At 47.3% G+C, this 27676-nt stretch overlaps 1 pseudogene; it reads right to left on the reverse strand.

Moving 5' to 3' along the window:
• LOC120677965 overlaps positions 1-15500 on the reverse strand; it is a 32747-nt pseudogene extending 17247 nt beyond the window's left edge.
• Between the last annotated feature and the right edge of the window lie 12176 nt (positions 15501-27676).

Here is a 27676-nt window from a genome sequence, read left to right on the forward strand (position 1 = left end):
TGGTTATAGGGAAACAGCCGATGGAGTTGATGTAGAGGTTCAGTTTCTAGAACCTTCAGATTGGAGAGCCGATATCTTCAATTATTTGAAGGATTCGGCTCGGGGGGCACCCAGAAGGATAAGACTCAAAGCTATGAAGTATGTTCTGATAGGGGACGATATGTTCTACAGAACTTCGGAAGGACTACTGCTTAAATGTCTAGGACCTTCAGAGTTGAATCGGCTGTTACATGAGGTTCATGAGGGAGCCTGCGGTACTCACCAATCGGCTTACAAGATGAAGTGGCTGATTAGGCGATCAGGATATTACTGGCCTACCATGCTTGAAGACTGCTTCAAATATTACAAGGGATGTCAGGCATGTCAGAGATTTGGCAAGATTCAGATGGTGCCGGCGTCAGTAATGAATCCTATCATTAAGCCATGGCCATTCAGGGGTTGGGCCATGGACATGATTGGCCAGATCAACCCGCCATCTAGCAAGGGTCACCAATGGGTGTTAGCTGCTACGGATTATTTTACGAAATGGGTAGAGGCAGTACCCATGAGGTCGGTGGCGTCAAAAGATGTGATCAGTTTCGTTAAAGAGCACATCATTCATAGGTTCGGGATTCCCCAGACCATTATGACCGATGGAGGATCAGTCTTTATATCAGAGGAATTCAAGAAATTCACTGATGACATGGGGATTAAGTTGATCAGATCATCTCCGTATTATGCCCAGGCAAATGGACAGGCTGAAGCATCCAACCAGAGCCTTATCAAGTTGATCAAGAGAAAGATCGATGAATATCCTAGGCGCTGGCATGAGGTGTTGTCAGAGGCTTTGTTGGCATATCGTATTTTGTGTCATGGATCCATCAAGACGTCACCATATCATTTTGTTTACGGACAAGATGCTGTGTTGCCATGGGAGATCACGGCTGGGTCGAGGCGTGTTGAGTTCCAGAATGATCTAACGACTGAAGAGTATGCAGCCTTGATGAGCGATAATGTGGAAGATCTTATAGAACTGAGACTTTGGTCACTGGAGAAGATCAAGGAAAATAAGGCTAAAGTCGCTCGTGCATACAACAAAAAGGTCAAGCCAAAGAATTTCCCGGTTGGAGACCTAGTTTGGGAAGCAGTGTTACCGCTGGGGACTAAAGATAGAAAATATGGCAAGTGGTCTCCAACTTGGCACGGGCCGTACAAGGTTGATCAGGTCTTGCCTGGAAATGCATACATGCTTGAGGAATTAGATGGTGTCAAGTTTCCTGTGGCTGTCAATGGCCAACACCTCAAGAAATATTTCCCGAGCATGTGGGAAGCCAAATTACAAGAGCCGATGAGTTCCATCTGGCTATGTTAAGAGAGGCCAACACGTTGAGTTGGCCAGTAAAAATAATAATAAAAGAGAGGCCAACACGTTGAGTTGGCCAGTAAAAAAAAAGGGACAACATATATGAGAAGCAATACAGCCGAAGACAGCCGATGTGTAACCATCGACTTAACATGTTTTAACGAGTACAAGTTTCAGGTTTAACAGGCAACATTAAATGTTTTCTGAATTATTCTACTAGTTCAGAAACTCTTCTATGGCATGGATGGCTCCTGTGCATACGGCGTCGGCTCTTGCTATGATCGCTTCGTCATCCTTGTCGTTGTCTGTTACTATCTGCCGACTTAAGATGCTTATCTCTGCAAACTCTACCTGTATCTGCTCGGTTAGTTCTTGGGTTTCTTGCTTGGAGTTTGCAATTGAAGCCTCTTCGGCTTGGATGAGTTTCTTGGTGGTGCGGACCTTTTCTTCGAGTTCTGCCAGTTCTTTCTTCAGGAGGCCGAGTCGGTTCATGTTGGCGGACACATCGGCTTTGATGTCAAGAGTTGCCTTCTTCTGGTTGATAGCCTGGCACTTTTGAGCGATGTCGGCTTTTAGAGAAGCTTGGGAGCAGCGTGCTTCTATTCTTTGTTGTGCTTTCTTCACTTCTACCCGGAAGAATGGGAGATTGCTGGCTGGCCAGAGCTTGATTTGCAGCAGCTCCGGAAGTTGGGATTCTATTTGCTCGAAGATATTCTTTATTTCGCTGGAATCATCAACTAGAGCAGTGATTGGAGCAGATAGCAACCTCTTGATGTTCTGAAGCTGGTCTGTAATTGTAATCGGCCGCTGTGGTGATTGCACTTCAGTATTCGGTGCATTCAGGCCCATTGATGCTGGATCAAATGAGAGCAGGTCTGAAATGTTGAAGCCCTGCAGGTATCATAAAAGTTAGTTGGGAATAAATGTGCATTAATGGAGCTATCAGCCGATTTAAGATCGGCTCTTGTAGTGTTACCTGTTCTGGGGGAGAAGCAATGTTCGGTCCAAGTGCGATCGATCCAGTTGGATTTGAGGTGACAACAAGGGCATCGTTCATGATAGCCTGTTTGTCATGTACTTCCATCAGAACATCAGGATTTGCAGTTGCTCCAGTTGCGGCTTCATGTTGAACTGGACTTTCAGCATCAAGGGTGTCTTCAGCTGTGTCTTGAAAATAAAGTTACAATCAGCCAGAGTATATATGCATGAGAAAGAAACTTCAGGAAAATGAATTACCTGGTTGCTGTTAGATGCTGATGGACTCGGGGAAAGTTGAGCAGTTTTCTTGATGATTCGTCTTGCAATCATTTTCCTCCTCTTGGTTGGAACTCGGGGGGCAACAATTGCAAAGGTTTGTCTCCGCTTAGAAGCCGACTGTAGTAAGTCTGGCTAAACAGCCATTATCACTTTCTTCATCGATGGCGATCCCTTGCAAAAAAGAACATCAGGGGCAGCTGGAAGGAAGTGAAATGGTTCCCCGTTACTGGTCACAGGTTCTGGACCATCTTGTTGCTGTAGGCAAGGTGAGCAACGATTAGTCAAGTAAACGGATAGAGGAATCAGGAAGAGTAGATGCACAGATTCAATACCTCTTCCTCGGGGATTATGTATTCAGGATCAATTTGCTGCAGTAGAGGACCTAAAGCTTTTCGGAATACATGAGTTCTCCACATTCCCCACCATGTGTCAAAGTCGATTGATGAGGGAGCGAAGGACAGATCGGCTGGTATTGGAATGTGAAGATTGTCAAACATGCTGTAGCATCTTGAACTGGTAAGACCGTCAGGTAGATCGGCTCTGCTCTCCACCAAGTGGTGAATATGGAAGTGGGGAGGGACTTGTCCTAAGCCAAATTGCCGAGCTGCTACGACTGGTTGATAGGTTTTATAACCTGGTTTGATGATTCTGTTGGAAGTGCTTATGCCAACAGGGAGGAAGCCAGGTCGGATCATTAAAGAATACAGATGCCGAGTGCTATCGTCATCGGTAAAACTATCCAGCCTAAAGGCAGTTGGGTTCTCAAAGGCTTTAGATTCAGTGAATGGAAAATAAAGAGGATTGTCTGGACCTTTGTAGAAGACTCTGAACCAGTTTGCTGCATCTGTCGAGTTCAGTTTGCTGCCAGGAAGGCTGAATAGGGCTTGGCCATAGCTAGTGCATCTAATTGGCTTGCCATTCTCATTGGGGAAGGAATTCTTGGTTAGGCTTTGGAAGTTTGGGATCTGATGCTGAAAATAGAGTTGTGCCCATAGCTGAATAAACCACCAAGGGCCTTCAGTTCTGAGTTTCTTTTGGTTGAGCAGATTGGTTGTCATCAAATGGAGATATCTGTATGTTTCTCCAAGGAAAAGTTTGCCTAGGCCGGTACGGTTGCCATGGGCCAGGTGATAGGCCAAAGGAAGATAATTTTTAGTTGGAGCTAAAGAAGGACCACAGAAGATGAAGTGTTCTAGCCAAAGATTCAAGAAGGCTGTGTGTTCCTTTTTGCTCTCTGGACCTTTTATTTTCGTATGCTGGTTCATGTAAGTGCTCCAGTTTGTGCAGTCTGCTTTGGATGAGAGTTTAAAGGGGACTTCTACCATTCTGTGAGCAGCAGGATTTGGAGATTCAATGTCAAGGCCAGTGATCATGGTGACATCTAGCAGAGTAGGGGTCATGGGTCCATGACCAAAGAGAAAACAGTTCAGAGCGTCGGACCAAAAGTAGCCGATGGTTTTCAAAAGGTTTTCATCTTTGTCAAGAGGAGACTGTGATAAACTAAGTGCATCAGCTATGTTTAGATCCTACCACAAGGGCGTATGAGCTTTTGCTACTCTGCTATACCACATAATCCAGTTTTCAGGTGGATTGGGCCAGGCTCTTAAGCAGTCGGCCCAGGAGTTCAAATCAATGTTTTGACTCACGAAAGGGATCCTATTTGCTTCACAGGAGATTAAGTCTGTGGGATTTTTGTAGACTCGTGGGCCAAGACAGAAGGATTTGGGATCGGAAGGGTGCGACAGAAGGATGTCTGGCACCTGAAATTCAGAAATTCGGAAATTTATACATGGTGTCATGTTTCAGAGTTTGATTTGTTCAGAGGCATAATGAACTGAAGAAAGTTAAAAGGGTAGGCTGAATATTACCTTCAGGCCGCAAATTGCCACGTTGTGGATTGCAGAATTCGTCGTCTGAGCTACAGAATCCGCCATGGTTCAGATCTGTTGACTTAGGGTTTGGTTGTTCTGCGGGTTCTGACTCGAATTCTAGACACTTGGACGATTCTTTGCTCGAACTTATAGAGTGAGATTTTCAAATTACCCTCAGATTTGGATTATCTATTTCGAGTTGAGTTCGAACTGGAAGTGGTGTTCTGTTCTTATGCGGGTTGCTTCCAGTTTGAATTTTATCGGCTCTTAGATACTAACAAAGCCTGATGCGGTGCCATCGGCTTTTTGGGGGATAATTTAAACAAGTAAGATTAAGAGATAATGAACTTCATTAAAAGATGGATTCTTACATAAGAGCCGATTTGACAAAGGAAAAAAATCCTTCGGCTTTATAATACTACTTCTACAGTACTACCTACATCTACCGCTCGTAGGTGCCTAGTACCTACGGCGCTTGGGGCTTCGGGCCGGCGCATCTCCGCCGTCACTGTCGTCATCGTCGTCGTCGCTATCGTCGTCGTTGAAGGCGCTGCTGCCGCCCTCAGACTCGGCGCCGCTGCTCCAGCCGCCGCCGCCGCCGCTCTCTTCCTCGCTGTCCTCCTCGGAGGACCCGAGGAATTGGAAGGGCTTTCCTCCCATTGGGTCATCGCCGCTGGAGGAGGAGCCGATCTCCTCTTCCGAGGAGGAATCGGCTCCATTCCAGGAGAAGCCTTCTTCGCTGCTGCTCTCCAACTCCTCCTGGAACAGGAGTTGGAGGTCTTCGCCTTTGGTTTGGGGCTCGTCGTTTTCGGAGGCGATCCCGAAGTCGAACTCCTCTGCATCCCAGTGCAGAGGAGCGAGCGCCTCATACGCCGCCGTCAGGTCATACTCCGGCGTCGGTTCCCGACTCTCGGAATGGAGTCGAGGGAGGAGGCAGAGAGGTTTGAAGAAGAAGGGGAAGAAGGAGAGGAAGAAGAATAGCCGATGGAGTTGGAGCCGGAGGAGGAGGAAATCGCCATGGCTACTGAAGGTTGGGGTTTTTCTGCGCTACTTGGCTTTGGGAGGAAGATGAGTTTGCGGTGAAAGGAGTCGATTCCGGATGAGATTAAATAGTAAAAAAATGGAAGATGGATCGGCAGTTTCACATTCTACGAGGAGCCAGTTGCAGAGACGTTGCGTCTTCCATGGTGGTTGCAGTGCGGTTTAATGAGCATTAACGGGAAGATGAAGCAATGGAGTGGTTTTGGAATTACCATTGCCAAAACCAGGGGGGCATGTGTGATCGCCGTAAATTAATAGGGTTAATTAACGGGCCGTAAGCAAGTTGGGCTTAAAGCAGAAGTTAGAGAAGGCTTGTAAATCGGCTCCTGCGTGAGCATTTGGGCCATGTGGGCCGTGTATCTTTAGATTCAGTTCAGATTAGAGATCGAGTCCGATCGGGACATGATAGATTTAGATTGTTTTCCAAGTCTCCGGACTATAAATATGTACCTTATGTTATTCGTAAAAAAAAGAATGTCATCACGTTTTGCAACAACAACTCGGCGCACCGCCACCCCTAATTCTAGGGTTTTCATCCAAGTAAGCGTCATGCTGCCCGGATCGCTTCTTGCGATTAGGGCAGTATTGTTCTTGCCTTTACCTTGGTATTACTCGTACTGAAGCATTTTTTATTGTGAGTAGTACTAATTATCCTGATGTTCGTAGCATGGCTTTTAGTAGATCTATCATGCTTTGTTGTTTATCGTCTACGAATATCACGTTGTCTTTACGTGATCATGTTTTCATCTTAAACTAGTTCTCGTTGCATAGAGTTAGTCGTGTAGAGATAACACCCTGCTTCTTTTATATTTTAGTAGATCTGATCTGTTATGGTTCATTCTCATATTTGAGAATTAGCATAATATCTGCTAGGTTAGGCCTTGCAAACGGGTTAGATGATCCGGCGACGTATTAGATGCTTTGCTTTGGTCTTAATAGGGATTGATCCGGGAATTAGCTTTCGCTTGTTCTTAGGCCTCTGTTTTGGTTAACGCATGGTTATTTGTTACGTTCGCTAGGCCTAGCTACGTGTAGGATGCTCCGATCTAGCAGTGAAGCTTTATCATCATGGATTAGATTAGCTAGATTGAAGCAGTTTTCATAATTACATGCTTTATTCATTGGTATCTAGATACACAGATCCAATCTGACACTAGGACTCGATCGGCTCTTTGAAAGCCGATGCAAGAGTCGTCCTGGGGAGCCGACCACGGCTCGGACTAATATTTACACGTGTTTGTGCATGCAGGCAAATCGTTAAAATATGTTCGCACCTTCCTGATCAGGTATAGGTCAGGTGGCACGCCTTACATTCCCTGGAATCTCAGGCGTGTGCTGGATTGCGGGCCGTCGACGATGAAGCAGTGCCTGCCAGCGCCCCGGCGACCTCCCAGCTCTTCGTGTTGCCTGTCACTGCTCGCCGGTGGGTTTTGACCAACAACAGTCCCTCGGCCTTGAGCTGGTGCTCGCCTTCACCAAAACCGTCGGTAGCCATGCCGCATCCCTCTGGACCGCACAATGACTCCACCCAGCTCTCGAGGTCCTTCAGCCGACGCCACCACTCGCCTTCACCTCTTGCCGCCGCAGGCCATGCCGCATCCGACACCTGCAATCCACAGCCAAGAGACAACACGAATACTTTGTTTCCACCGCCACCTTCGCCACCGGGTTAGTCAACATAATCATGCATACAGGAAAAGTAGACATGTTATGCACCAACCAAACCACCGAAAGCGCATGTGTTGATCACTCATCATCAAAACTGACCAGGGGTCCGCACAGCAAACACTTTCTTCATCACAAACAGCTCCAGAGCCTCTGGGTTGAAGACGACGCCGAGCCGCATGCTCATCTGCAGTTCAATATGTGTTAAATTCAGATTATTCAGAAACAGTTTTTTTTTCTTTGACTGGTTACCTGGTGAGGGACCAGCATTGCAGCATATCTGGCGAGCTCGCCAGCTCTCCAGTCAAGCACGACCGGGAACCAAGGGAAAGCAGCATCAAGCCTCACAACCCACAGCCGTATGTCAGGGAACTCTGACAGCTCCCGCGTGTCGTACTCGTCCTCTCTCTCGTAGTTTATGGTGAACCCAACAGTTCTTTCCAACAGGTTTCTTGAATCAGCTAGTAAATGGTGCACATAAACTTATCGTCAGAGCATGAAATTGGCCAATAGCAACTGAAGTTAGTGGCATGTTGTTCCAGGTATGATTGTGGACCTGCCGTTAAGGAATCCAAGTCTCCAACTGCTTCTCGGACAGGCGATAGGTCAAGTGCTTGGATGGTGTCTTTGTTTATGACGATTTCGAGACGCCCTTCTGTAGGTGGTGGCGCAGGTTGGACTTGTGGGGTATCTTTTCTGCAGTAAAAACACAAACAAATGATTACTCACAAGCAGAAATGTCAAGGAAGACTACTATGATGCCAGGACGTGAAGATTGGATAAAATCTAAGGAAATTTGATCCTAAGAAATAATGACCACCTCATGCATGAAAAAATATTGGTCAGCTTTTTAAACGACTACTCAATCAGAAGATAGCAGTGCCCTACTAGTGTAACATCATTGGATTATTTATTGGAGCAATCTGATAATAATTTAAAGTAGTATAAACCAAGCAGTGGCAAACTCAGAGACCAATACACTATTCTAGTTTGGGCGGGGGTTGTTAGACTCAAAAGATCTAGGTTTCTGAACAAGATCACATCTAGGCATACAAATCGGGTAGGGTTCATGTTCTAAGTAGTAAAACAAAGGTTCATCTCAAGTTCAGTACAAGAACGAGAGAGAGATAGAGAGAGAGAGAAGAGAGAGGGGTGAGGAGGAAGCGCAGACCATCGGCCGGATTCGGCGCGGAGGAGCTGGAGCCCCGGTGCGCCACGGTGCCGATGGCGACGAGGAAGTCAGGGTCGGCGAGGAGTGGATCAGGTAGCGGAGAGGGTCGGCGCGGGTACTGGTAGCCTTCGGGCCTCCACCGGCTCTGCCCAGTGACGATGGTTGCGGATCCGGTCTTCGTTGTGGATGTGGCGGCGTGGGCGGAGCTTCCCATCGGCCTAGCACTCCCGTCAATCAGATCGGGACTGATGGAGGGGTGAGTAGCGGCGGTGAACTTAGGGTACCGTGCCCCGGCCCCCCTCCTCTTCTTTATAGCGCTGGCGACAGGGGCCCACCAGCCATAATGGACTGGACGCCCCCAATCAGGGCGCGTCAAAGGGTTTTGGCCTGATCATTGGATCGGGCCAAGAGATCAATTCCAACATTCTCCCCCTTGATCTCTTGTTGTTTCTTTACTCTTGTTCTTTATCTGAGCTTGGTCCATTCCATCGTAGATAAGTGTATAGGGCGTGCCTCGTCATGATAGTTATTACCATCAGATTAATAGCCACAATCACCTTTCCGGTTTGAAACGGAGTCGTATTCTTGGGCCCTCTTTGTCCAGGAATCATAGGCTTTCCCTTAAACCCAAGCCAGCTAAGTGTTCTCTGAACACATTGGGTGGTAGGCCTTTTATAAGCGGATCTGCTAACATCTTGTTCGTTCTGACATGTTCTAGACAAATAGTTTGATTCTGAACTTGTTCTTTAACAACATAAAACTTAATGTCAATGTGTTTGGCAGCACCACTCGACTTGTTGTTATGAGCATAAAATACTGCTGGCTTATTGTCGCAGTATAATTTCAGTGGTCTTTCTATGCTGTCGACCACTTTTAATCCGGGTACAAATTTCTTTAGCCATGTGACCTGCCCGGAGGCCTCAAAACATGCCACAAATTCAGTATACATCGTGAAGGATGCTATAAGTGACTGTTTGGAGCTTTTTCATGATATTGCTCCTTTTGCAAGAGCGAAGATATATCCAGACGTGGATTTTCTATCATTTGCATCTCCTGCAAAATCTGAATCTGAATAACCTTCTATTTATAAAGTGTCTGATTTTCTATATGTTAGCATGAGGCCAGTTGTGTCCCACACATAGCGCAAAACTTTCTTTACCATTTTTCAGTGCTCTATGCCAGGATTACTCTGGTATCTGCCAAATACCCCGGTAACAAAACTTAAGTTAGGGTTAGGGCGAGTGCACACTTGTGCATACTGTAAGCTTCCGATAGCTGAAGCATAAGGCACTGCCTTCATTTGTTCGAGCTCATACTAATCCTTGGGACACTGATGTTTCCCGAAACTGTCGCCCTTGACTATTGGAGCAGGTGTGGACTTGCTTGCATGCATACCATATTTCTTTAATACCTTTTCTAAGTATGCCTTCTGCGATAATCCTAAAACCCTTTTTCTTCTATCTCGGTGAATCTCAATTCCTACAACGAACGAAGCTTCACCAAGATCCTTCATGTCAAAAGTCGAGGACAAGAATTTCTTCATCTCTAGTAGTAGATTAACATCACTGCTAGCTAGCAGAATGTCATCCACATACAGGATGAGAAAAATAAACTTCCCATTCTTAAACTTTGCATAAATGCAATTGTCCTCTTCATTCTCTTTAAATCCAAACTTTCTAATTGTTTCATCAAATTTCAAATACCACTGCCCTGATGTTTGTTTTAAACCATAAATCGATCTCTTCAGGTGGCACCCTAAATTTTATTTGTCTTCCATGGCAAAACCTTTTGGCTGTGCCATGTAGACGTCTTCGTATAGATCCCCATTTAGGAATGTCGTCTTTACATCCATCTGATGCAATTCTAAATCATAATATGCCACTAAGTCCATTATTATTCTGAAAGAATCTTTACATGAAACCGAAGAAAAGGTCTCATTGTAATCTATTCCTTCTCTTTATGTGAAGCCCTTTGCCATGAATCGCGTTTTATATCTTTTTATGTTCCCTTTGGAGTCACATTTCGTTTTGTAGACCCACTTGCAGCCTACTGTTTTGTCTTCTTTAGGAATTTCTTCTAAGTTCCAAACTTTATTGGTATTCATGGATCTCATTTCATCTTCCATGGCTTCAAACCATTTAGATGAATTGGTGCTTTTCATGGTTTCTTCAAAAGAGGTGGGATCACCCTCAATTTATATTTCTTCGCTATTATAGACTTCGTAGTTATAAAAAATAGCTGGTTTTCTAATTTTTTGTGGCTTTCTCTAGGCCACTGTGACTGGTATTTCTTGCATAGGTGGCTGCTGCTGCTCCCCCTCATCAGTGGCAACAAGTTCTATTTGATCATGAGAACAAGGTCCTCATTTTCATTTGCTGCCACGTTGGCACTGCAGTTTCCTGCTCTATCGGTGCCGCAACCACAGGCAACGAGAAATAAGGCTCTTGAGTCATCAGAGTGGGAACGAATACCCGCTTCTCTTCAAGGTCAATTTTTCTGGCTACCATGCTCCCCCGATGACAACGTGTCTTGTTTCTACAAACTTCGTGTGTCTGTCAGGGCAGTAAAAACGATACCCTTTCGATCTTTCTGGGTAGCCAATAAAATGGCAACTGACAATTTTGGGATCTAGCTTCCCTATGTTTGGATTAAACACTTTGGCCTCAGCTGGACAGCCCCATATGCAAAAATGATTAAGCTAGGGTTCTCTTCCTATCCATAATTCATACGGTGTTTTCGGCACCGACTTAATGGGCGCGCGATTAAGAATGTGAATGGCAGTTTTTAACTCTTCCATCCACAAATTAATCGATAGTGTGGAGTAGCTCATCATGTTTCTTACCATATCCATCAGGGTACAGTTTCTTCTTTCAGCCACTCCATTCTGCTGAGGCTCGCCCGGTGTAGAATACTGGGTAACTATGACATTTTCCTGTAAGAACCTCGCAAAAGGTCCAGGAACTTGGCCATACGAGGTGTGTCGACCGTAGTACTCCCCCCACGGTTGGATCTGACTATCTTAATCTTTAAATCATGTTGATTTTCTACTTTTGCTTTAAATATCTTTAATTTATTCAATGCTTCTGATCGCTCTTTGATTAGATAAATGTATCTATAATGCAAGTAATCGTCTGTAAATGTTATGAAAGAATCATAACCATCCACGGTAGTGATTGGGAATGGTCCACATATGTCTGTGTGAATTATTTCTAGAATTCCCGCACTTCGTTTGGCACCTTTCTTTATTTTCTTAACATATTTTTGTTTAATGCAATCGATATATTGTTCTAAATCTAAAAATTCTAATGGTGGAAGAATTGATGCTTTCACTAAGTGCTTTATTCTCCCCTTCGAAATATGGCATAAATGACAGTGCCATAATTTCGACGAGATTGCATCAATTCGTTTTTGTTTCTTAGTAACATTCTCATATGAGGAGGCATTCTTATTCTCAGAACATACAACATTCACATTCTCAGGTAATGAAAGAAAGTATAACTTGTCTTGTCAGAAGGTAAGACCAACACATTCTTTATTAACTTGTATCTCACACTTGCCATCACCAAAATGACAATCAATGGAGTCATCATCTAATCTGGATAAACTTATTAAGTTATCTTGCAAAGATGGTACATAGAGAACATCTCTAAGATAAAGTACAAAGCAACTATGTAACTCTAAATGAAATTATGCAATGGCTTCGACTTGAGTTTCTACTCCATTTGCAACTTTAATTTTTCTTGCGCCTCTAGGCAGGGTTCTCCTCATACTTGATCCCTGTAAAGAATTAGCAACATGAACAGTTGCACCAGAGTTAATCCACCAAATGGATTTATCATAACTTAAATACAGGGATTCATCTACAAAAGTAATGGAGTCCTCACTTTTTCTTAATAATCCCTTCAGAAACTTGGAGCAGTCTCTCTTGTAGTGCCCTCTTCCTTTACAATCAAGGCACTGATCTTTTTCAACTGGGAAATTTTCTCAATTTCTCTGGATGTTGTGCTGAGGTGGTTTGGAAGGACCACTCTCCTTCTGATTCTTGCTTGGTGGGAAAGGTCTCTTGTTATTCCGGTAGTTCTTTTTCTTGTGCTGTACTTGAAAAACAAGCTCACCACCATTGGTGGCTCTAAGTCGATCTTCTTCTTGAACGCACATGGCAATCAGCTTGTCAATGTCCCAATTTTCTGGAACGGTGTTGTAATTGACATGAAAGGTCGCAAACTCATTTGGTAGGGACTTGAAGACTAGCTGAACAATGAACGGTTCTGGCAAAGGCATGGCCATTGTTTTGAGCTTGTTTGCCATGTGGCTCATATCTAAGATGTGTTCTCTGATGCCACTGCCAGAGTGTATTTCTTAGTCATAAGCTGCTCAATAAGAGTGGCAGCATAAGCCTTGGAAGAACCAGTAAACTGACTATTCACTTTGGCTAATTGTTCTGAAGCGGTGGAGCAATCTGGGATTGCCATTCTGATAGCATCTGCAATTGAACCTTTGATGATCATGAGGCACTTGCGGTTTGAAGAATTCCATTGTGCCCTCTCAATGTCAAATTTGGTCCAAGCAATATCATAGTTCTTCTCATGAATAGCCCAAGCATCGGCTGCTTCATTCTGTGCCCTCACGGGCTTTTCTGGTTCTTTTGGTGCTGGCGTTATGACGGCCAAATCTATATTGGCCATTGCCAGAGCAATCTCAAATTTCTGGTACCATTTCCCATAGCTCTTTCCATCCAATTCAGGGATGGCATTCACATAAGTCATAGCATTAGAGTCTGAAATTTGAATTCAAAATTGTGAGGACAACAATAATTGCATGTGTCAATTTAACATTGGTCAAAATTAAAGGATGCGATAATCTGTACATTAAATCTAAATTATGGTTGGGCAAAAAAAGAAATAATACATAAAATATTCTAGACAAGATTATAATATTACAATATCAACTTTGGTCAGAAATTACAATATCATAATGTACAAATATTTTTGAAAAACAAATTATATATGCCTCTATATTAATTGTCTCGTTGGTTCAAATTAACATAGAGGAACAAGTATAATTCTTTGCAGCAAAAACATGTAAAATTTTAAAAATTCAGAGCATATTTCTATAATTTTCTGTTCTTAAAATAATACACGTTGGTGCATCTATTTTTAGAGATTAAATTTTAAACAAAATTATCAAAATTCATATTCAAAAGTGCTTTTGAAAAAACCCCGATTCTGTACTGTTCATTCGGCCCAAAACCGAAAATGGCCCATGGCCGCGCAGCCGCCCCTCCCCGCTCCTAGGTCGCAACCTGGGCCTGGGTCAGGCTTTTGCCCTGCTGCGGGATCCTGCCTGGGCCGAATCTGGCCCGTCGGCCGCCGAGCGCCGCAGACCGCTCGACGGAACAAAACCGTTCAGCGACCGGAGGCTCTCCAAACCCTAGTGGCATTCTTCCTCCCCCTTCTATCTGTTGCCCGAGCGGGCGGCGGCCGGTGCGCCCGGGAAGGTAGTGGCGCTACCACGGCTACCTCGTCGTCACGCGCGCTCGCCAGAGGGTGAACGCCGGGCCGTCGAGGTAGCCGCGGGCGGCACCCCCATTCTATTTCGCGGCCGTGACCCGCGCGCGGGTTGCGCGACGGCGAGCGGCGGCCGAGGAGGTAAGCCCTCCCCCCCTCCTTGTGTTCTGTTATATTTTCTTTGGGGGAGTTCTAGGGTTAGGGTTTCTCGGTTCTAGGATTAGGGTTTCTTGAGTTTTCTTCTTCGATCCGAGATCGATTCTCAATTTCTATCATCTCCTTCTACATTTTGAACATGGATCTAAGAAAATAGACCCTAAAAGACCTGATCTATGCACTAGATCTACGTCTGATACCAATGTTAGATTCAAAAGATCTAGGTTTCTGAACAAGATCACATCTAGGCATACAAATCGGGTAGGGTTCATGTTCTAAGTAGTAAAACAAAGGTTCATCTCGAGTTCAGTACAAGAAAGAGAGAGAAAGAGAGAGAGGGGTGAGGAGGAGGCGCAGACCATCGGCCGGGTTCGGCGCGAAGGAGTTGGAGCCCTGGTGCGCCATGGCACCAATGGCGGCGTGGAAGTCGGGGTCGGCGAGGAGTGGATCCGGTGGCAGAGAGGGTCGATGCGGGTACCAGTAGCCTTCAGGCCTCCACCGGCCCTGCTTAGTGATGGTGGTCGCAGATCCGGTCGTCGTTGTGGATGCGGCGGCGTGGGCAGAGCTTCCCATCGGCCTAGCGCTCCCGTAGATCGGATTGGGACTGTAGGAGGGGTGAGTGGAGGCGGTAAACTTAGGGTACCGTGCCCCGGCCCCCCTCCTCTTCTTTATTGCGCTGGCGACAGAGGCCCACCATCCATAACAGACTGGACGCTCCCGGATCAGGGCACGTCAAAGGGTTTTGGCCCGATCCAACCCCCCTCCTCTTCTTTATAGCGCTGGCGACAGAGGCCCACCAACCATAACGGACTGGACACCCCCGATCATGGCGCGTCAAAGGGTTTTGGCCCGATCGTTGGATCGGGCCAAGAGATCAATTCCAACAGGGCTGAATGGCTATCACTGTAAAGCACGTCTGAGTATGACTTAAAATGACATAAAATTCCAAATTTCAGGTGCCGCATGACTTGTTCCAATGGTTCCTGAATCATGATCTGCATAACTAGACACAGAAACCTGAATAACTCAGCAACTGGTTAGCCCTTTCAGTATTCAGTTCATTTCAGACGCATGAAAATCAACAAACCACAAGAACCATCATCTGAATTGGCACTCAGATCGCTTCGTATGATAGGTTAGTTGAATATTTTGCTACTCAACTGCACATACTTTGTTTAGTATACGCTCATAGATGATCACTTTGCTGTGGATGTATTAGAGGGTAAAAGGGATTAAAAAAATCATCGTCTTGTTCCATGGAGAGGGAGAGGTCGAAGTTGCCCGGAGGGGTTGAGTGCGACACGTGGGGTGAGCCCGGCCGCCCTCTCTCCCCTCCTCACCGGCGCCGCCTGGAGCTGGGAGAGCAGCCTCCCCGTGATGGAGCAGCCGGAGGCCAGGTGGAGCGACAGTGAGCAACCGCTGCTGCTGTGCCGTATCGGGGCAAGGCGGTGTGGTACGACGGGAAGGCGGTGGGCCGAGGCAGCGGCCATGGCGGGCGGTCGGGTGGGCTCTGTGATGGAACCGCCAATTTAAAACTCTGAATTATGCGTAATGGCCATCATTTGAACACATCAGGCGCATTTTGATGGTCCTTTCTCAACTCACGGCCCGATCGAAACAACACCGGTAGTCTCACACGAAGGTGAGCGCAGATGGTACAAGCACAACACCATACTTGAAAATACAAATACCATACGATTATGAAACATTAAGTTTACAAACCGAGTTAGAAATACATAATAATATACAAGTGTGCCTGCCATATATATATATACAAAAGTCTGATAAGCATAAAATTTGCCAACTATATTACATGACATCGAAAACGAATTACACACTCAGCCCACGAGTGTGCAATTCCGTACTCTCCAAAGCTACGCGCCCGGGTCCTTGATGTTCCACCCATCCGCGTCCAACTGAACGAACTTGGCGCAATACGGACAGAAGTCTACGTGTGTGGGTCCTGAAATCATTTGTCCAACAAAGCCCTGAGCAACTAATACTCAGCAAGACTTACCCAAGATGGGTATACTTAGCCCACATATCTAGACATGTAAAGCTTTTTGGCTGTGGTTTGTTTTGCAGAAATCGCAGCTAGGAGTGGGTCCTTAACTTCCATATTTTAGCTCATATTCTATACAATTTAAGATTCTCTAGGTATTTGCAATAACCTTTCTAAAACAAACATGGTAGAGTACAATGTTTCATTTAAGCACTATCCATCTGATACTTTCCATATCCCATTCCTCTTGCTACGAAGCGACTCGGTGATCAAGGTGCTCATGTCCGAGAGCGACTGACGGTGAATCAATCCGATTAAACCTTGCAAGGTGAACCTAACCAACACGGCACGTATTAGCCCCATCGGACCATACGAACCAACCATTCCCCTCCCCGCCTCGAACTACAGGACCGCCCCACCATCATATGGTCAGCCGAGCTCAACAGAGACCACCAAAAGTAAAAACATGCATCCCCATTTCTCTGCGACCACTAGACTACACCAGGAGGCGAGTTGAAGTCCTGTACTTTCGAAGCAAAGCAGTACTCGGTTTACCGGTTTCGACTACCTCCTACTCCCGACATGTGGTTAGTACAAATCAAACATGATCAGCAGGGCCAACAATGAATGGTCCTTAATCGACACAGACGGACTAAACATTTTCCGCCCGGTCTCCACTTCCATTTCCTTTCATTCTTGATTTCAATAGCTCGGATACTGAAATATAAAGACATCCTATATCTCGCGAGTAACAGGAAGTTACTCGACTTCTACCGAGTCCTAATTAGCATGGCAGGGCTAACAATCTACACATATTAGTAAAAACTCATGGAATCTAGGAATTATGCATCTTGGGTTTCAAACAACTCCTACAACTTAATGCACACATAATAGGTATATATGTATAAATATAATGTTGCATAATTTGAAATAGAGGTTATGCACCGGGGCTTGCCTTCAGACTGCTGCTGCTCAGGGCTAGGCTAAACTGGGCCTGAGGCCGGGTGCTCGGGAGTCTCCTGCTACTGGACTTGCTCCGGTGGCGCCTGTGACTCCACAATCACCTCGTATACCACTTCCTCTGCCGTGGCTGCCACATGCAAGTTGCCAAACCATGCATTTAATGGTTTTGCCATGTAGAGCATGAAAATACGAAGCTAACACAATTGGTTTTGTATTTTTCTAATTTTTCTGTAATTTTCTATGTATTTTATAAGCACTGAAGGTCTGTGCTGATCGGATGATCCGACCCAACGCCGGATGATACGACCAAACAGTACTTTTTGCCACTGGAAGGTTTCGGATGATCCGGACCTGGGCATTTCTGGAGCGATTTTCATCAAAAAGAGTGTTGGGTCGGATGATCCGGTATTAGGCCGGATAATCCGAACCTGAGAGGGGTTCTCACCGGCGGCGAAGCCGAACGACGACGAGAGCTGGCTCTGCACGACCCCAGTGAGTAGGAACACACGTCCATGAGAGATGTATTCGAGCCAAAGGGCCGAGCATGGCCGATGGCGTATAGGCAGCGCCAACCGGCGGTGAGGCTCAGAAAAGCGTGGAAACCATGCGAACATCAAGGAACAAGGAGAGCATGAGCATCACCGGGCCACTTACAGTCGATTTGAGCTGCTGGGCGGAGATGATGGTGGCCGGACGATGGAGTTCGACATCGGGGCAGATTTTTGCTGACTGGTGACCGACGGCCGGGGAATCCTTGATTCCCGGCGAGGTGAGGATTAGGACTTTGCTTGGAGGGGTTGGGGAGGAAGCTCAGGAGGTTGATGAGCTTCGGGTAAAGTGGATTTGGGATCCGCGGAGGGAAGCAAGCTGATTCGGCCGGCGACACGAGCTGCTCAAGCTCTGTCGATGGCGCCAGAAAAAGAAGAAGAAGAAAAAGCCGAGGCGCAGGAGGAAGTGAGGTAGGTGGCGCGCTCGGGAGGAAGGCGTGGACGCCTTGGCGACGTCGCTGCTGGCCGGCAACGCGGCAAACTTCCACGACGGCCACGCACGGGCTTCAAGAGGCGTCGGCATTCCATACCGTGCTCTGTTGAGCACAGGGAACAGTATGGGGCATGGTAGAGGCTGTCAAGCGGGGCCCCCATGTCAGCTCCAAACTTGAACAAGATTCATTCAAATTCTTGGTAAATTCGTATTTTCATTTGAATATTTAAAACCCGGATTGTTACAATCCTTCCCCCTAAAAGAAATATCGTCCCGAGATTTAGGAGAAAAGTGCCAAATTGGAAGGAAGTTGGAAAATCATATACCTTGGTATAGTTGGAGCAACTCAGGACATTTGGACTTAACAAATTCCTCCGTTTCCCAGGTAGCTTCTCGCTCAGAGTGATTACTCCATTGTACCTTATAGAAATTGCTGGTTTGATTTCGAGTGACCCGAGTCTTGTGATCAATAATTTTTACTGGATGCTCGGGATAGATAAGATCAGGCTCCACTTGTAACTTTTCTATGTCAATCACTTTGCTTGGAACACGGAGGCATTTCCTGAGCTGGGAGACATGGAATATATTATGAACCGCGGATAATTGGGCAGGAAGTTCCAGACGATATGCTACCGGCCCACATTGCTCAATGATAGGAAAAGGCCCAACATAGCGAGGGGCGAGCTTTCCCTTCACACCGAATCGTTGGACCCCTTTCATTGGAGATGCCCGCAAATAGACATGATCTCCTACTTGGAACGAGATTGATTGACGTTTCTTGTCCCTATAGCTTTTCTGCCGGGATTGGGCTATTTTCAAATTCTCCTGTATAAACTGGACTTGTTCTTCTGCCTCACTGACCATATCAGGGCCGAATACGTTTCTTTCACCGACTTCTAACCAATTCAATGGAGTTCGACACCTCCGCCCATATAATGCCTCAAAAGAAGCCATTCTGATGCTTTCTTGATAACTGTTAATATACGTAAATTCAGCAAGTGGCAGGCACTCATCCCACTTTTCATTATAAGAGAGTGCGCATGCTCTGAGCATATCTTCCAGAATTTGATTTATTCTTTCTGTTTGCCCATCGGTCTGAGGATGATAAGCTGAACTGCGGATGAGCTGAGTACCAAGTGATGCATGTAACTGCTCCTAGAAGCGCGCAACGAATTGTGAACCTCTATCAGATATAATTGTCTTTGGAATACCATGCAGACTCACAATCCTTGCAATGTATAGCTTAGCATATGTAACGTCTTGAAAAATTTACTAAGATAATTCACGCGTTGAAAATAATTTTCTCAAAATCTCTTTTCATCGATGAGCTCAGTCCTTTCAAAATCGTTCCCTGCCCGATCTCCCAGTCCCGACATCCAAATCCAACAGCTGTCCCATCTCCCTATTCTTCCTCGTCCCACGCGTCACGCCCGACCGGCGCGCGTGCGCATCCGGCCGCAATCGCCGCCGCGAATCTTTCTCTCTTTCTCTTTTCTTTTCTCCATTTCCTTCCCCTTTTCTTTTTTTCTTTAACCTCCTTCCCTCTCTCTCTCTCTCCTTCCTCCCTCTCCTCTGCTACGCTCTCCCGCACGCGCGACACGCCGAGCGCGCCTGCCACCGGCCACTCCCCTGCTCCCGTCCACGCGCGCGTGCGTGCGCCCCTGCTCGCCTGGCCCATCGCCGTTGCACACGCCGAGCCCCCTCACCGCCTCGACGCGCGCCCCTCCCCACGCGTGCGCACGCATTTCACGCGGCCGCACCGCTCGCCGCGCCGCTCGCTCTCCACCGACTCGTCCCGTCGCATCCATGCGCCGCACGCGCACGAGCCCGAGCGCAGCACGCGTTCCACACGGCCGCGCCACTCGCCGTGCCGCCCGTCGATCAGCACCGCCTTCCTGTGCCTGTTTCGCCGCTCGCGCTGCCGCACTGCACCGCACAGCACCCTCCCTGCCCGAGCCATCGCGTCGCCGCCGCGAATCGCGCTGCCGCGCGCCGCGACGCCGAACGCCATTAAAGGCACCCCGCCAAGCTCGCCAGCGCCCCACCTCCCCACCGCCTTGCCACATCTATAAAAGGGCCCTCCACCTCACCTCCGAGCACCACAGCCACCCCAGCCGCCGCTCGCCTCCTCCCTAGCTCTGCAGCACCGCCACGCCGAGCTCTAGAGCCCGCCGCCGCCCGCCACAGTCGCGCCGCCTCCTAGCGCTGTATCCGCCCAAGGTAAGGGGCGCAATAGGATCCCCTCGCCTCCCTTCTCCTTTTCCCCCTAGCCCCGGCCGCCGCTGAGCCTCGCAGGGCCGCCGCCATGAGTGCCGACCGCTGGCCGCCGCCCACAGCCATGACGCCGCCCCTGCAGGCCGCCTCCGCCCGAATCAAGGAGGGGAATCGATTCCCTATGGCCCCGTCTTCCTTTTCCCCTTTCCCCCGGCCGCCGGTGCCCTGTGCCCCCCCTCCTCTGTTCCGCATGTGAGGAGGAAGAAGGAGGGCACATTTGCCCCAAACCCCCTCCTCTTCCCTCTATTCTATTAAGAGCCCCCACCCTTCTAAACCATTTTCCAAAAGAGACCCTTCCTATTTTTCTTTTTGCAGATAAACCCTACCACTGTAAGAAAAATATTCTAAATAGATCCCTGCTCTTTCCAAGCAAGTCCTTTCCTTACCAAAGCAAATTACAAATAGGCCCCCGGACCCTTATTTAACCCCTGAACCCCTTTTTAACTCGTCATTTCATATGCCAAAAATCCTCCGATCGACCTGAAACTTTACCACACCATTTCTAATATAATTTTGGCCATGCCATTAGAAAACCGCCCAAAAATATCACTCATATCTTCATATCTTAATTGTTCTGGATTCGAGCTCAACGATAAAAACCTTATTTCTTTTTCTTGATTGTGTGCTTGCTTGTGTGCGTCGTAGATCACGGTGTGAACGAGGGAGAATCCATCGACGAGCAGTACCATGAGCAAGTGAACAAGGACCAGTTCCACAACCCTGAACCCGAAGGACAGTACCTCGATCAGGACTTCCCGGAAGGCTTTGAGAACGGCAAGTTCAATCCCGCCCTTTGATGCATGTTTTTTCCCAGTTTTTATAGACACAACCTATTGGCCTGTTTTACAAAACTGCATAAGTTTTACCTGCTGAAAACACGGTTGGATAGCCACCACTTGATATGTTATAATCATTCCTTGACCACCTAGATTAATATCTGAATGTGTTCTGTTTGGACGTTAATCGCTGCTAGAACACTTAGGACCTTAAACACGGTACAACTTATTTTATAAAAAGAAAATATGTGAGTGTGTGGGAAGGGAAAATATGGGATTTTTGAAAGATGAGTTTAGACGGGATGGATGGCACTTCTGTGTGAATTGCCGAATGGTGTGCTCGTACCTGTGTGGTTGAGCAAGGAAGGGAGATATCCATCTTGTCACAATTAAGGACCGAGTTGATGTGTCATCTTGCCTAACTCCACTATCGTGCAAACCACTCTACCATTGTATGGGCAACGGCTTAGCATAAACCCCACTAGTTAGTCTGATAGCCATCAGAAGAGCTTAGAGCAACAGGTGATCAAGGAGAAGAGATAAGCTCTGTGTGACTTATGGCCCGGTTAAACCTCGGTGATAGGTCGACGACCCCTTGGTGGATCCCGTGGTGGCTAGTCAGGTCCAGCTAAGGTGGGTAATGGCTTTGTTGGGATCTACACCGATGCTAAGGTGATCATGCTGTGGTACCCCGCTTGTGGGTAAAGTTACACACCTCTGCAGAGTGAAAATCTATTCGAATAGCCGTGCCCACAGTACTGGGCGAGTTACGGTTTGGTCACACAACTAGTGTTTCTTCTGGGATTGGATGGGTTGGCGTGAGTTGTTTTGGAAAAGTGTCCGGCAGTTGTGCCGTGTGCTACGGCGGATGAGAAGTCCGGTAGCTAATTTAAAATTTGGATCCTGTGTGGATCAACCCTATGTGTTACTCGGTGCGAGAAAGATGCTTTGAAAATCATTTTCTTTCAAATGAGCTTCTGCATAAAAATTAGCTTTCCGCAAATTAAACCCTAGCCTTATTCTTGATTTACCCTGTGCATTATATTCTGTTTATACCCCCTCCGTGGGTGTGGTTAGACTTGCTGAGTATGTTTGTACTCACCCTATTCTTAATTTTTACAGAAGAAGATCCAGACTTTGTTCCCGAAGACGTTGAGTAGGGGTTCCGTCCTGTACCCAACCTTGCCTGTGGATAGGGTCACCCGCAAGAAGCTCCGTATGGCACAAGGCTCTGATGACCTCTTCGTAGTTAATGTCGTTGTGTGGGTTTTAGTTGTTGTCCTCGCGATAGTGGTGTTTTACTGCCAATTATCGCGTAGAGCTGTATGGTGATGTACCATCTGATGTAATAAATGTGTTATCAGCCTCCTGGGACCGATATTGTATCACATTTAAGTCTTCTCTTATGAGGGGACACTTCAGGTGGTATCAGAGTCATAGGTTGGCCGTAGGACGTGACCCTAGGATCGAGACCCTTTTTCGAGCCTTTCCACATTAGGACTTTTCTTGCTTAATCTTTTTTCCACTCATACACTCACTTTTGCCCTGTTCCAAATGGCTGACAATGGATGGAGTGGCAGAATCTGCCACGTAGAGCCCGGCCTTCCTAAGTTATTGCTACTCAGCCTGGAATGCATCGGAGTTGTGGACCCACCGGAGTACGTCTACCGGGAGTACGACTCCAGGGGCACTCTTAGGTGCGACATGATGATCTTCATGGAAAAAAGCGCCCGCTACCCTGACGTAGACCCCTGGTTCATCTCCACCACTGGCTTTCATTTCCCAAACACCTACCGAAAAGCCGCCCGAAAAGTCTTGCGACGTCTGCGTGTGGTCTACAAGCATCATCTTCAGCGGACTCCTATGGGATTTTCCCACCTACTGAAGGAAGAGGACGCTCATGGATTGCCCGAATGAGAGGACTCAGGAGAGAAGAAGATGACCTAGAAGATACGGTCTCCCACCTATCCATCTACCTCACCGGCCTGGATGAACTCTACCGCAAACAGGCAGAACAACTGAAGCACCAAATCCGCAGGGCAGAAAAGGCAATCCAAGAAATGGAGGAACAACGGACAAGAGCCGTACGAGCCGAGTATTCCCTAACCGCTCTCCAAGCCCAATGACAAGACCACGAGGCTTAGAGAGGAGTAGGTGGGTGGATAGAGGAAGAACCCGAAGAAACCCATTGGGATAAGGGTACTTAGACCGAAGATGATGTGATGGAGCAATGTCTTCCACCAAAGAAGCGCCCTATTCAGATCGAGGAAGAGTCCCTATGATAAGAGTAGCACTCCAAGCTAGAACCCCTATCCTAATAATCGTGTACCCATGAAAACTGTACCCCACCATGTTGTAATAATAAAGTACCGCGTATCCCCTTTATACCCAAATATTTGTGCAAAACTTATTCACCCTATCTTTGTTTTCAGATGGCTGTGGAAGGATGGACCTAGGGCAACTGCCAAGCTGCACCAGGCTTCCCCAGCCTTTTGATCAACGCCCTGGAGAGCCTTGGCATTTCGAAACGCCCAAGGTACTACAGCAGAGAGTACGAGCACCATAGTACCCTCCGCTGCAGGGTAATCCTGGTCATCGCTAGAAGTGACCGCCATCCCGACATCCAGCCATGGCGAGTGACCGCCACAGGGTTTAGGCACCAAGATACCTATCCCTTGGCCGTCAGAAAGGTGCTCCGTTATCTATGACGGATTTTTGAAGGACACCTAGCCCCCACACCAATGAGGTTCTTCCCTCCGGCCATCAGAACCCTAGTTTGGGAAGCTCGTATGAGAAGTCTGGAACGGCACCGCCATGAAGAGGACCCCCTATACCAAGTGGCTACCTACCTAGCCTCCTTGGATCAGCTCTTTGAAGAGCAAGCCAGCATCCTGAGGGAGCAGACCCATCGAGCCGAGCAAGCAGAGCTCGCAGTAAGACTGCAACAGATCTGGGCAGCCCAAGCCGAGGCAAGAGCCGCAGCCGCGGTCAACAGCGAAGCAGTTTCCCAAGAGAGCCTCAGGCAAGCACGAGAAGTGGAACGCCAGTCCCGGCATTTGGGGAAGACCATGTCCTACTTGGGACGCTCATCATAGGACGAGGACCACTCTTGAGAACCCCGCAAGCCCCACCCGAGAACCCTGAAGGGTCTACTACCGCCATTGAAAGAGAAGCTACTGCGCAACCTCGGGAAGACGAAAACCTAGAGAACGGCGAGCAAGGACTGCTCGTTCCCCATGAAGCACGCTCCAAAGGAGGCTTGCCCCGCGAGTAGCATGCCCCGAAGCCACCACAGCCCCTTTGGCTTAAGTTGTACCCTTAAGTGTGACCCTATACTCGGACACATAGTACGCATTTGATCTTGTCCCAGTGTGTACCCCCTTGCAGTAATAAAGTTGTTTGTGCTTGTTGTTTGCTAATTTGTGTGCTTTTCGGCGGAAGGTAGATTCTGCCTTTTTCAAAAATACGAATTGAACAACTTAAACATCACTTAATCCTAATCTCAATCTCACGAAGACTCTACTCAATCTACAGATGGCTTCCCAAAGCGGTACGAGGGCCTCCCACAACCGGACCCCTGTAGCCGCTGGCGCGGGAGGACAGCCTAATGGACAGAACCCTCTTCAGGAAGAACAGGAAGTGAGCCAGAACAGAGGAGGAAATCAAGGAGAAGTGCCACTGCCACCACCACCACCCCTCGGGGACCTGGCACAGATAATACACAACCAGACCCGCATACTGGAAACACTAGCCAATGCCCTCGTCAACAAGCGGCCACGAGAGCAGACCATGAATGTCAAGCTGACAGCTTTTTTGAGGACCAAGCCACCCACCTTTGCCGGATCCAGCAACCCCTTGGATGCAGACGATTGGCTGCGTGTGATCCAGAGGAAGCTCGAGTCGTTCGAATGCCAAGATCGAGACAAAGTTCTTCTGGCAGCCCACCAACTCACCGGGACTGCCTTAGCCTAGTGGGAAAATTACTGTACCGCTGCCGAAGATGCCTCCACCATCACTTGGAAGGAATTTGTGAAGGAGTTCCGCTGCTATCATATCCCCTCGGCCACCATGAAGTGCAAGGCGGATGAGTTCCGCGCACTGCAGCAAGGAAGCATGTCAGTAGAAGAGTACACCTACCAGTTCATGGAGCTGGCCCGATATGCACCAGAGGAAGTGGACAATGATGAAAAGAAGCAGGACATGTTCAAGAAGGGATTGAACCAAGAACTCCAGACCTTGCTTACCCCTCAGATCTACCCGGACTTCAACACTCTGATGAACAAGGCCATTCTCACAGAAAGGGCCAAAGCTGAAGAAAGGAAGGATAACAAGCACAAGTTTCTGGAAAGCAAGGCCCGCCAGCAGGACCGCTTCCAGAAACCAAGGAACTCCAGCTATACAGCACCAAGATATCATGCCCCAATGTAGTATAGGACCCAGCCACAAGTGACAGGATCCCAAGCCCCTAACACACAGCACAGAAGCTAGAACACCATGAAGGCCCCGCAGAGCAATGCCAGCCAAGTCACCACCAACAACAACAATGCTATGGCCTATTTCAACTGCAGAGAGACAGGGCATTACATTGCCAACTGCCCGTATGCCAAAAACAAGCCTGCTGCATCGGTCTTCTCCAACTCGGTGAATGGGCCTAGGCCACCAGTGTCCGGAGCCAACCGTGTCCCCATCGGTAGCAATAGCAAGGGCAACAACAACAACAACAACAACAACAGCCAGCAGCCTTATGGATGAGCCCGCGTCAACCACATCAATGCGCAGGAGGCTCAGGGTGCACAAGGAGTGGTACTTGGTGAGTTCCTAGTCAGCTCAACTCTGGCAACAATATTATTTGATTCTGGATCATCACACTCATTTATATCGTCAAGCTTTGTGGATAAGCATAAAATACCTACAGTACTACTAAAAACACCCCTATTAACCTGGACGCCTGGAGGTGACATCAAGTGTCAACTAGGTTGTCTATGGGTAAGGATCAATTTAAGTGGGGTAGAATTTCTAGTAGACCTAGTAGTACTTAAGTCTAAGGGAATATACGTGATTCTTGGAATGGACTGGTTAAGCCTGCACAATGGTCTCATAGGTTGTACTAACAAGGTGGTACACCTAACGAACCCAGAAGGAGTACGAGTGACCTGCCATACCAGGGGAAGTGGACCAGATCCAATGGTTTTTAGCATGGAAGCTAAGTCCTTGGAAGAAGTCCCAGTAGTAAATGAGTACCCAGATGTTTTCCCTGAAGAACTTCCCGAAATGCCACCAGATAGGGATATAGAGTTTCTCATCGACCTTGTCCCTAAAACCTCTCCTATAGCCAAGAGACCCTATAGGATGGCAGCCTCTGAATTGGTGGAATTAAAGAAGCAACTGGAAGAACTACAACGAATTGGCTTCATCAGACCAAGCACGTCGCCTTGGGGAGCCCCAGTCTTATTTGTTAAGAAGAAGGATGGGAGTATGAGGTTGTGTGTAGATTACCGGGCACTGAACGAAGTTACCATCAAGAATAAGTACCCCCTCCCAAGGATTGATGACCTTTTCGATCAACTAAAAGGAGCCAAGAACTCCTCTAAGATTGATCTGAGGTTAGGATATTTTCAGCTCAAGATCAGAGCAAGTGACATCCCAAAGACAGCTTTTGTCACCCGTTACGTGCAGTTTGAGTTCACTGTGATGTCCTTTGGACCCACCAATGCACCTGCTTATTTCATGAATCTCATGAACAAGGTATTTATGGACGAGTTAGATAAGTTTGTCGTAGTCTTTATCGATGACATACTTATTTACTCCAAGAGTGTCCAGGAACACGAGCAACATCTACGGGTAGTATTGGATAAGCTAAGAGTACATAAGCTAAATGCCAAATTCAGCAAGTGTGAATTCTGGCTTGAGAGAGTAGCTTTCCTTGGTCATATTTTGACCACGGATGGAGTAGCAGTGGACCCTGAGAAGGTCGAAGCAGTCTCCAACTGGCAGCAACCGACCAATATTAGTGAAATCAGAAGCTTTCTTGGATTAGCTAGGTATTATCGAAGGTTCATTGAGGGATTCTCCAAGATAACCCAGCCCATGACAGAGCTGCTCAAGAAGGAGAAGAAATTCACCTGGACAAAGTCATATGAAAGAAGTTTTCAAGAATTGAAGAGAAGATTGACAACCGCCCCAGTGCTGACCCTACCAGATATTCATCGGGATTTTGTCATTTATTGTGATGCATCCCGACAAGGATTAGGATGTGTCCTCATGCAAGACGGGAAAGTAGTAGCATATGCTTCCCGACAGCTCAGGCCGCATGAGCAGAATTACCCAACACATGATCTGGAGCTTGCGGCCGTAGTGCATGCCCTCAAGATTTGGAGGCATTATCTAATTCAAAATAAGTGCGAGATCTACACCGACCATAAGAGTTTGAAGTATATTTTCACCCAGCCAGATTTGAACTTAAGGCAAAGAAGGTGGTTAGAACTAGTTAAGGATTATAATGTGGAAATTCATTACCACCCTGGCAAAGCTAATGTGGTAGCTGATGCCTTAAACCAGAAATCTTATGGACCCAAAGATGCTCATCTATAGGAAGAAATGGCACCATTAAATGTGCACATTGTCCCTTGAGGTTCCATTCACAAGATGAGCATTCAACCCAGGATAAAAT

Source organism: Panicum virgatum, chromosome 6N (assembly GCF_016808335.1).
Source record: "Panicum virgatum strain AP13 chromosome 6N, P.virgatum_v5, whole genome shotgun sequence".
Lineage (NCBI taxonomy): Eukaryota > Viridiplantae > Streptophyta > Magnoliopsida > Poales > Poaceae > Panicum > Panicum virgatum.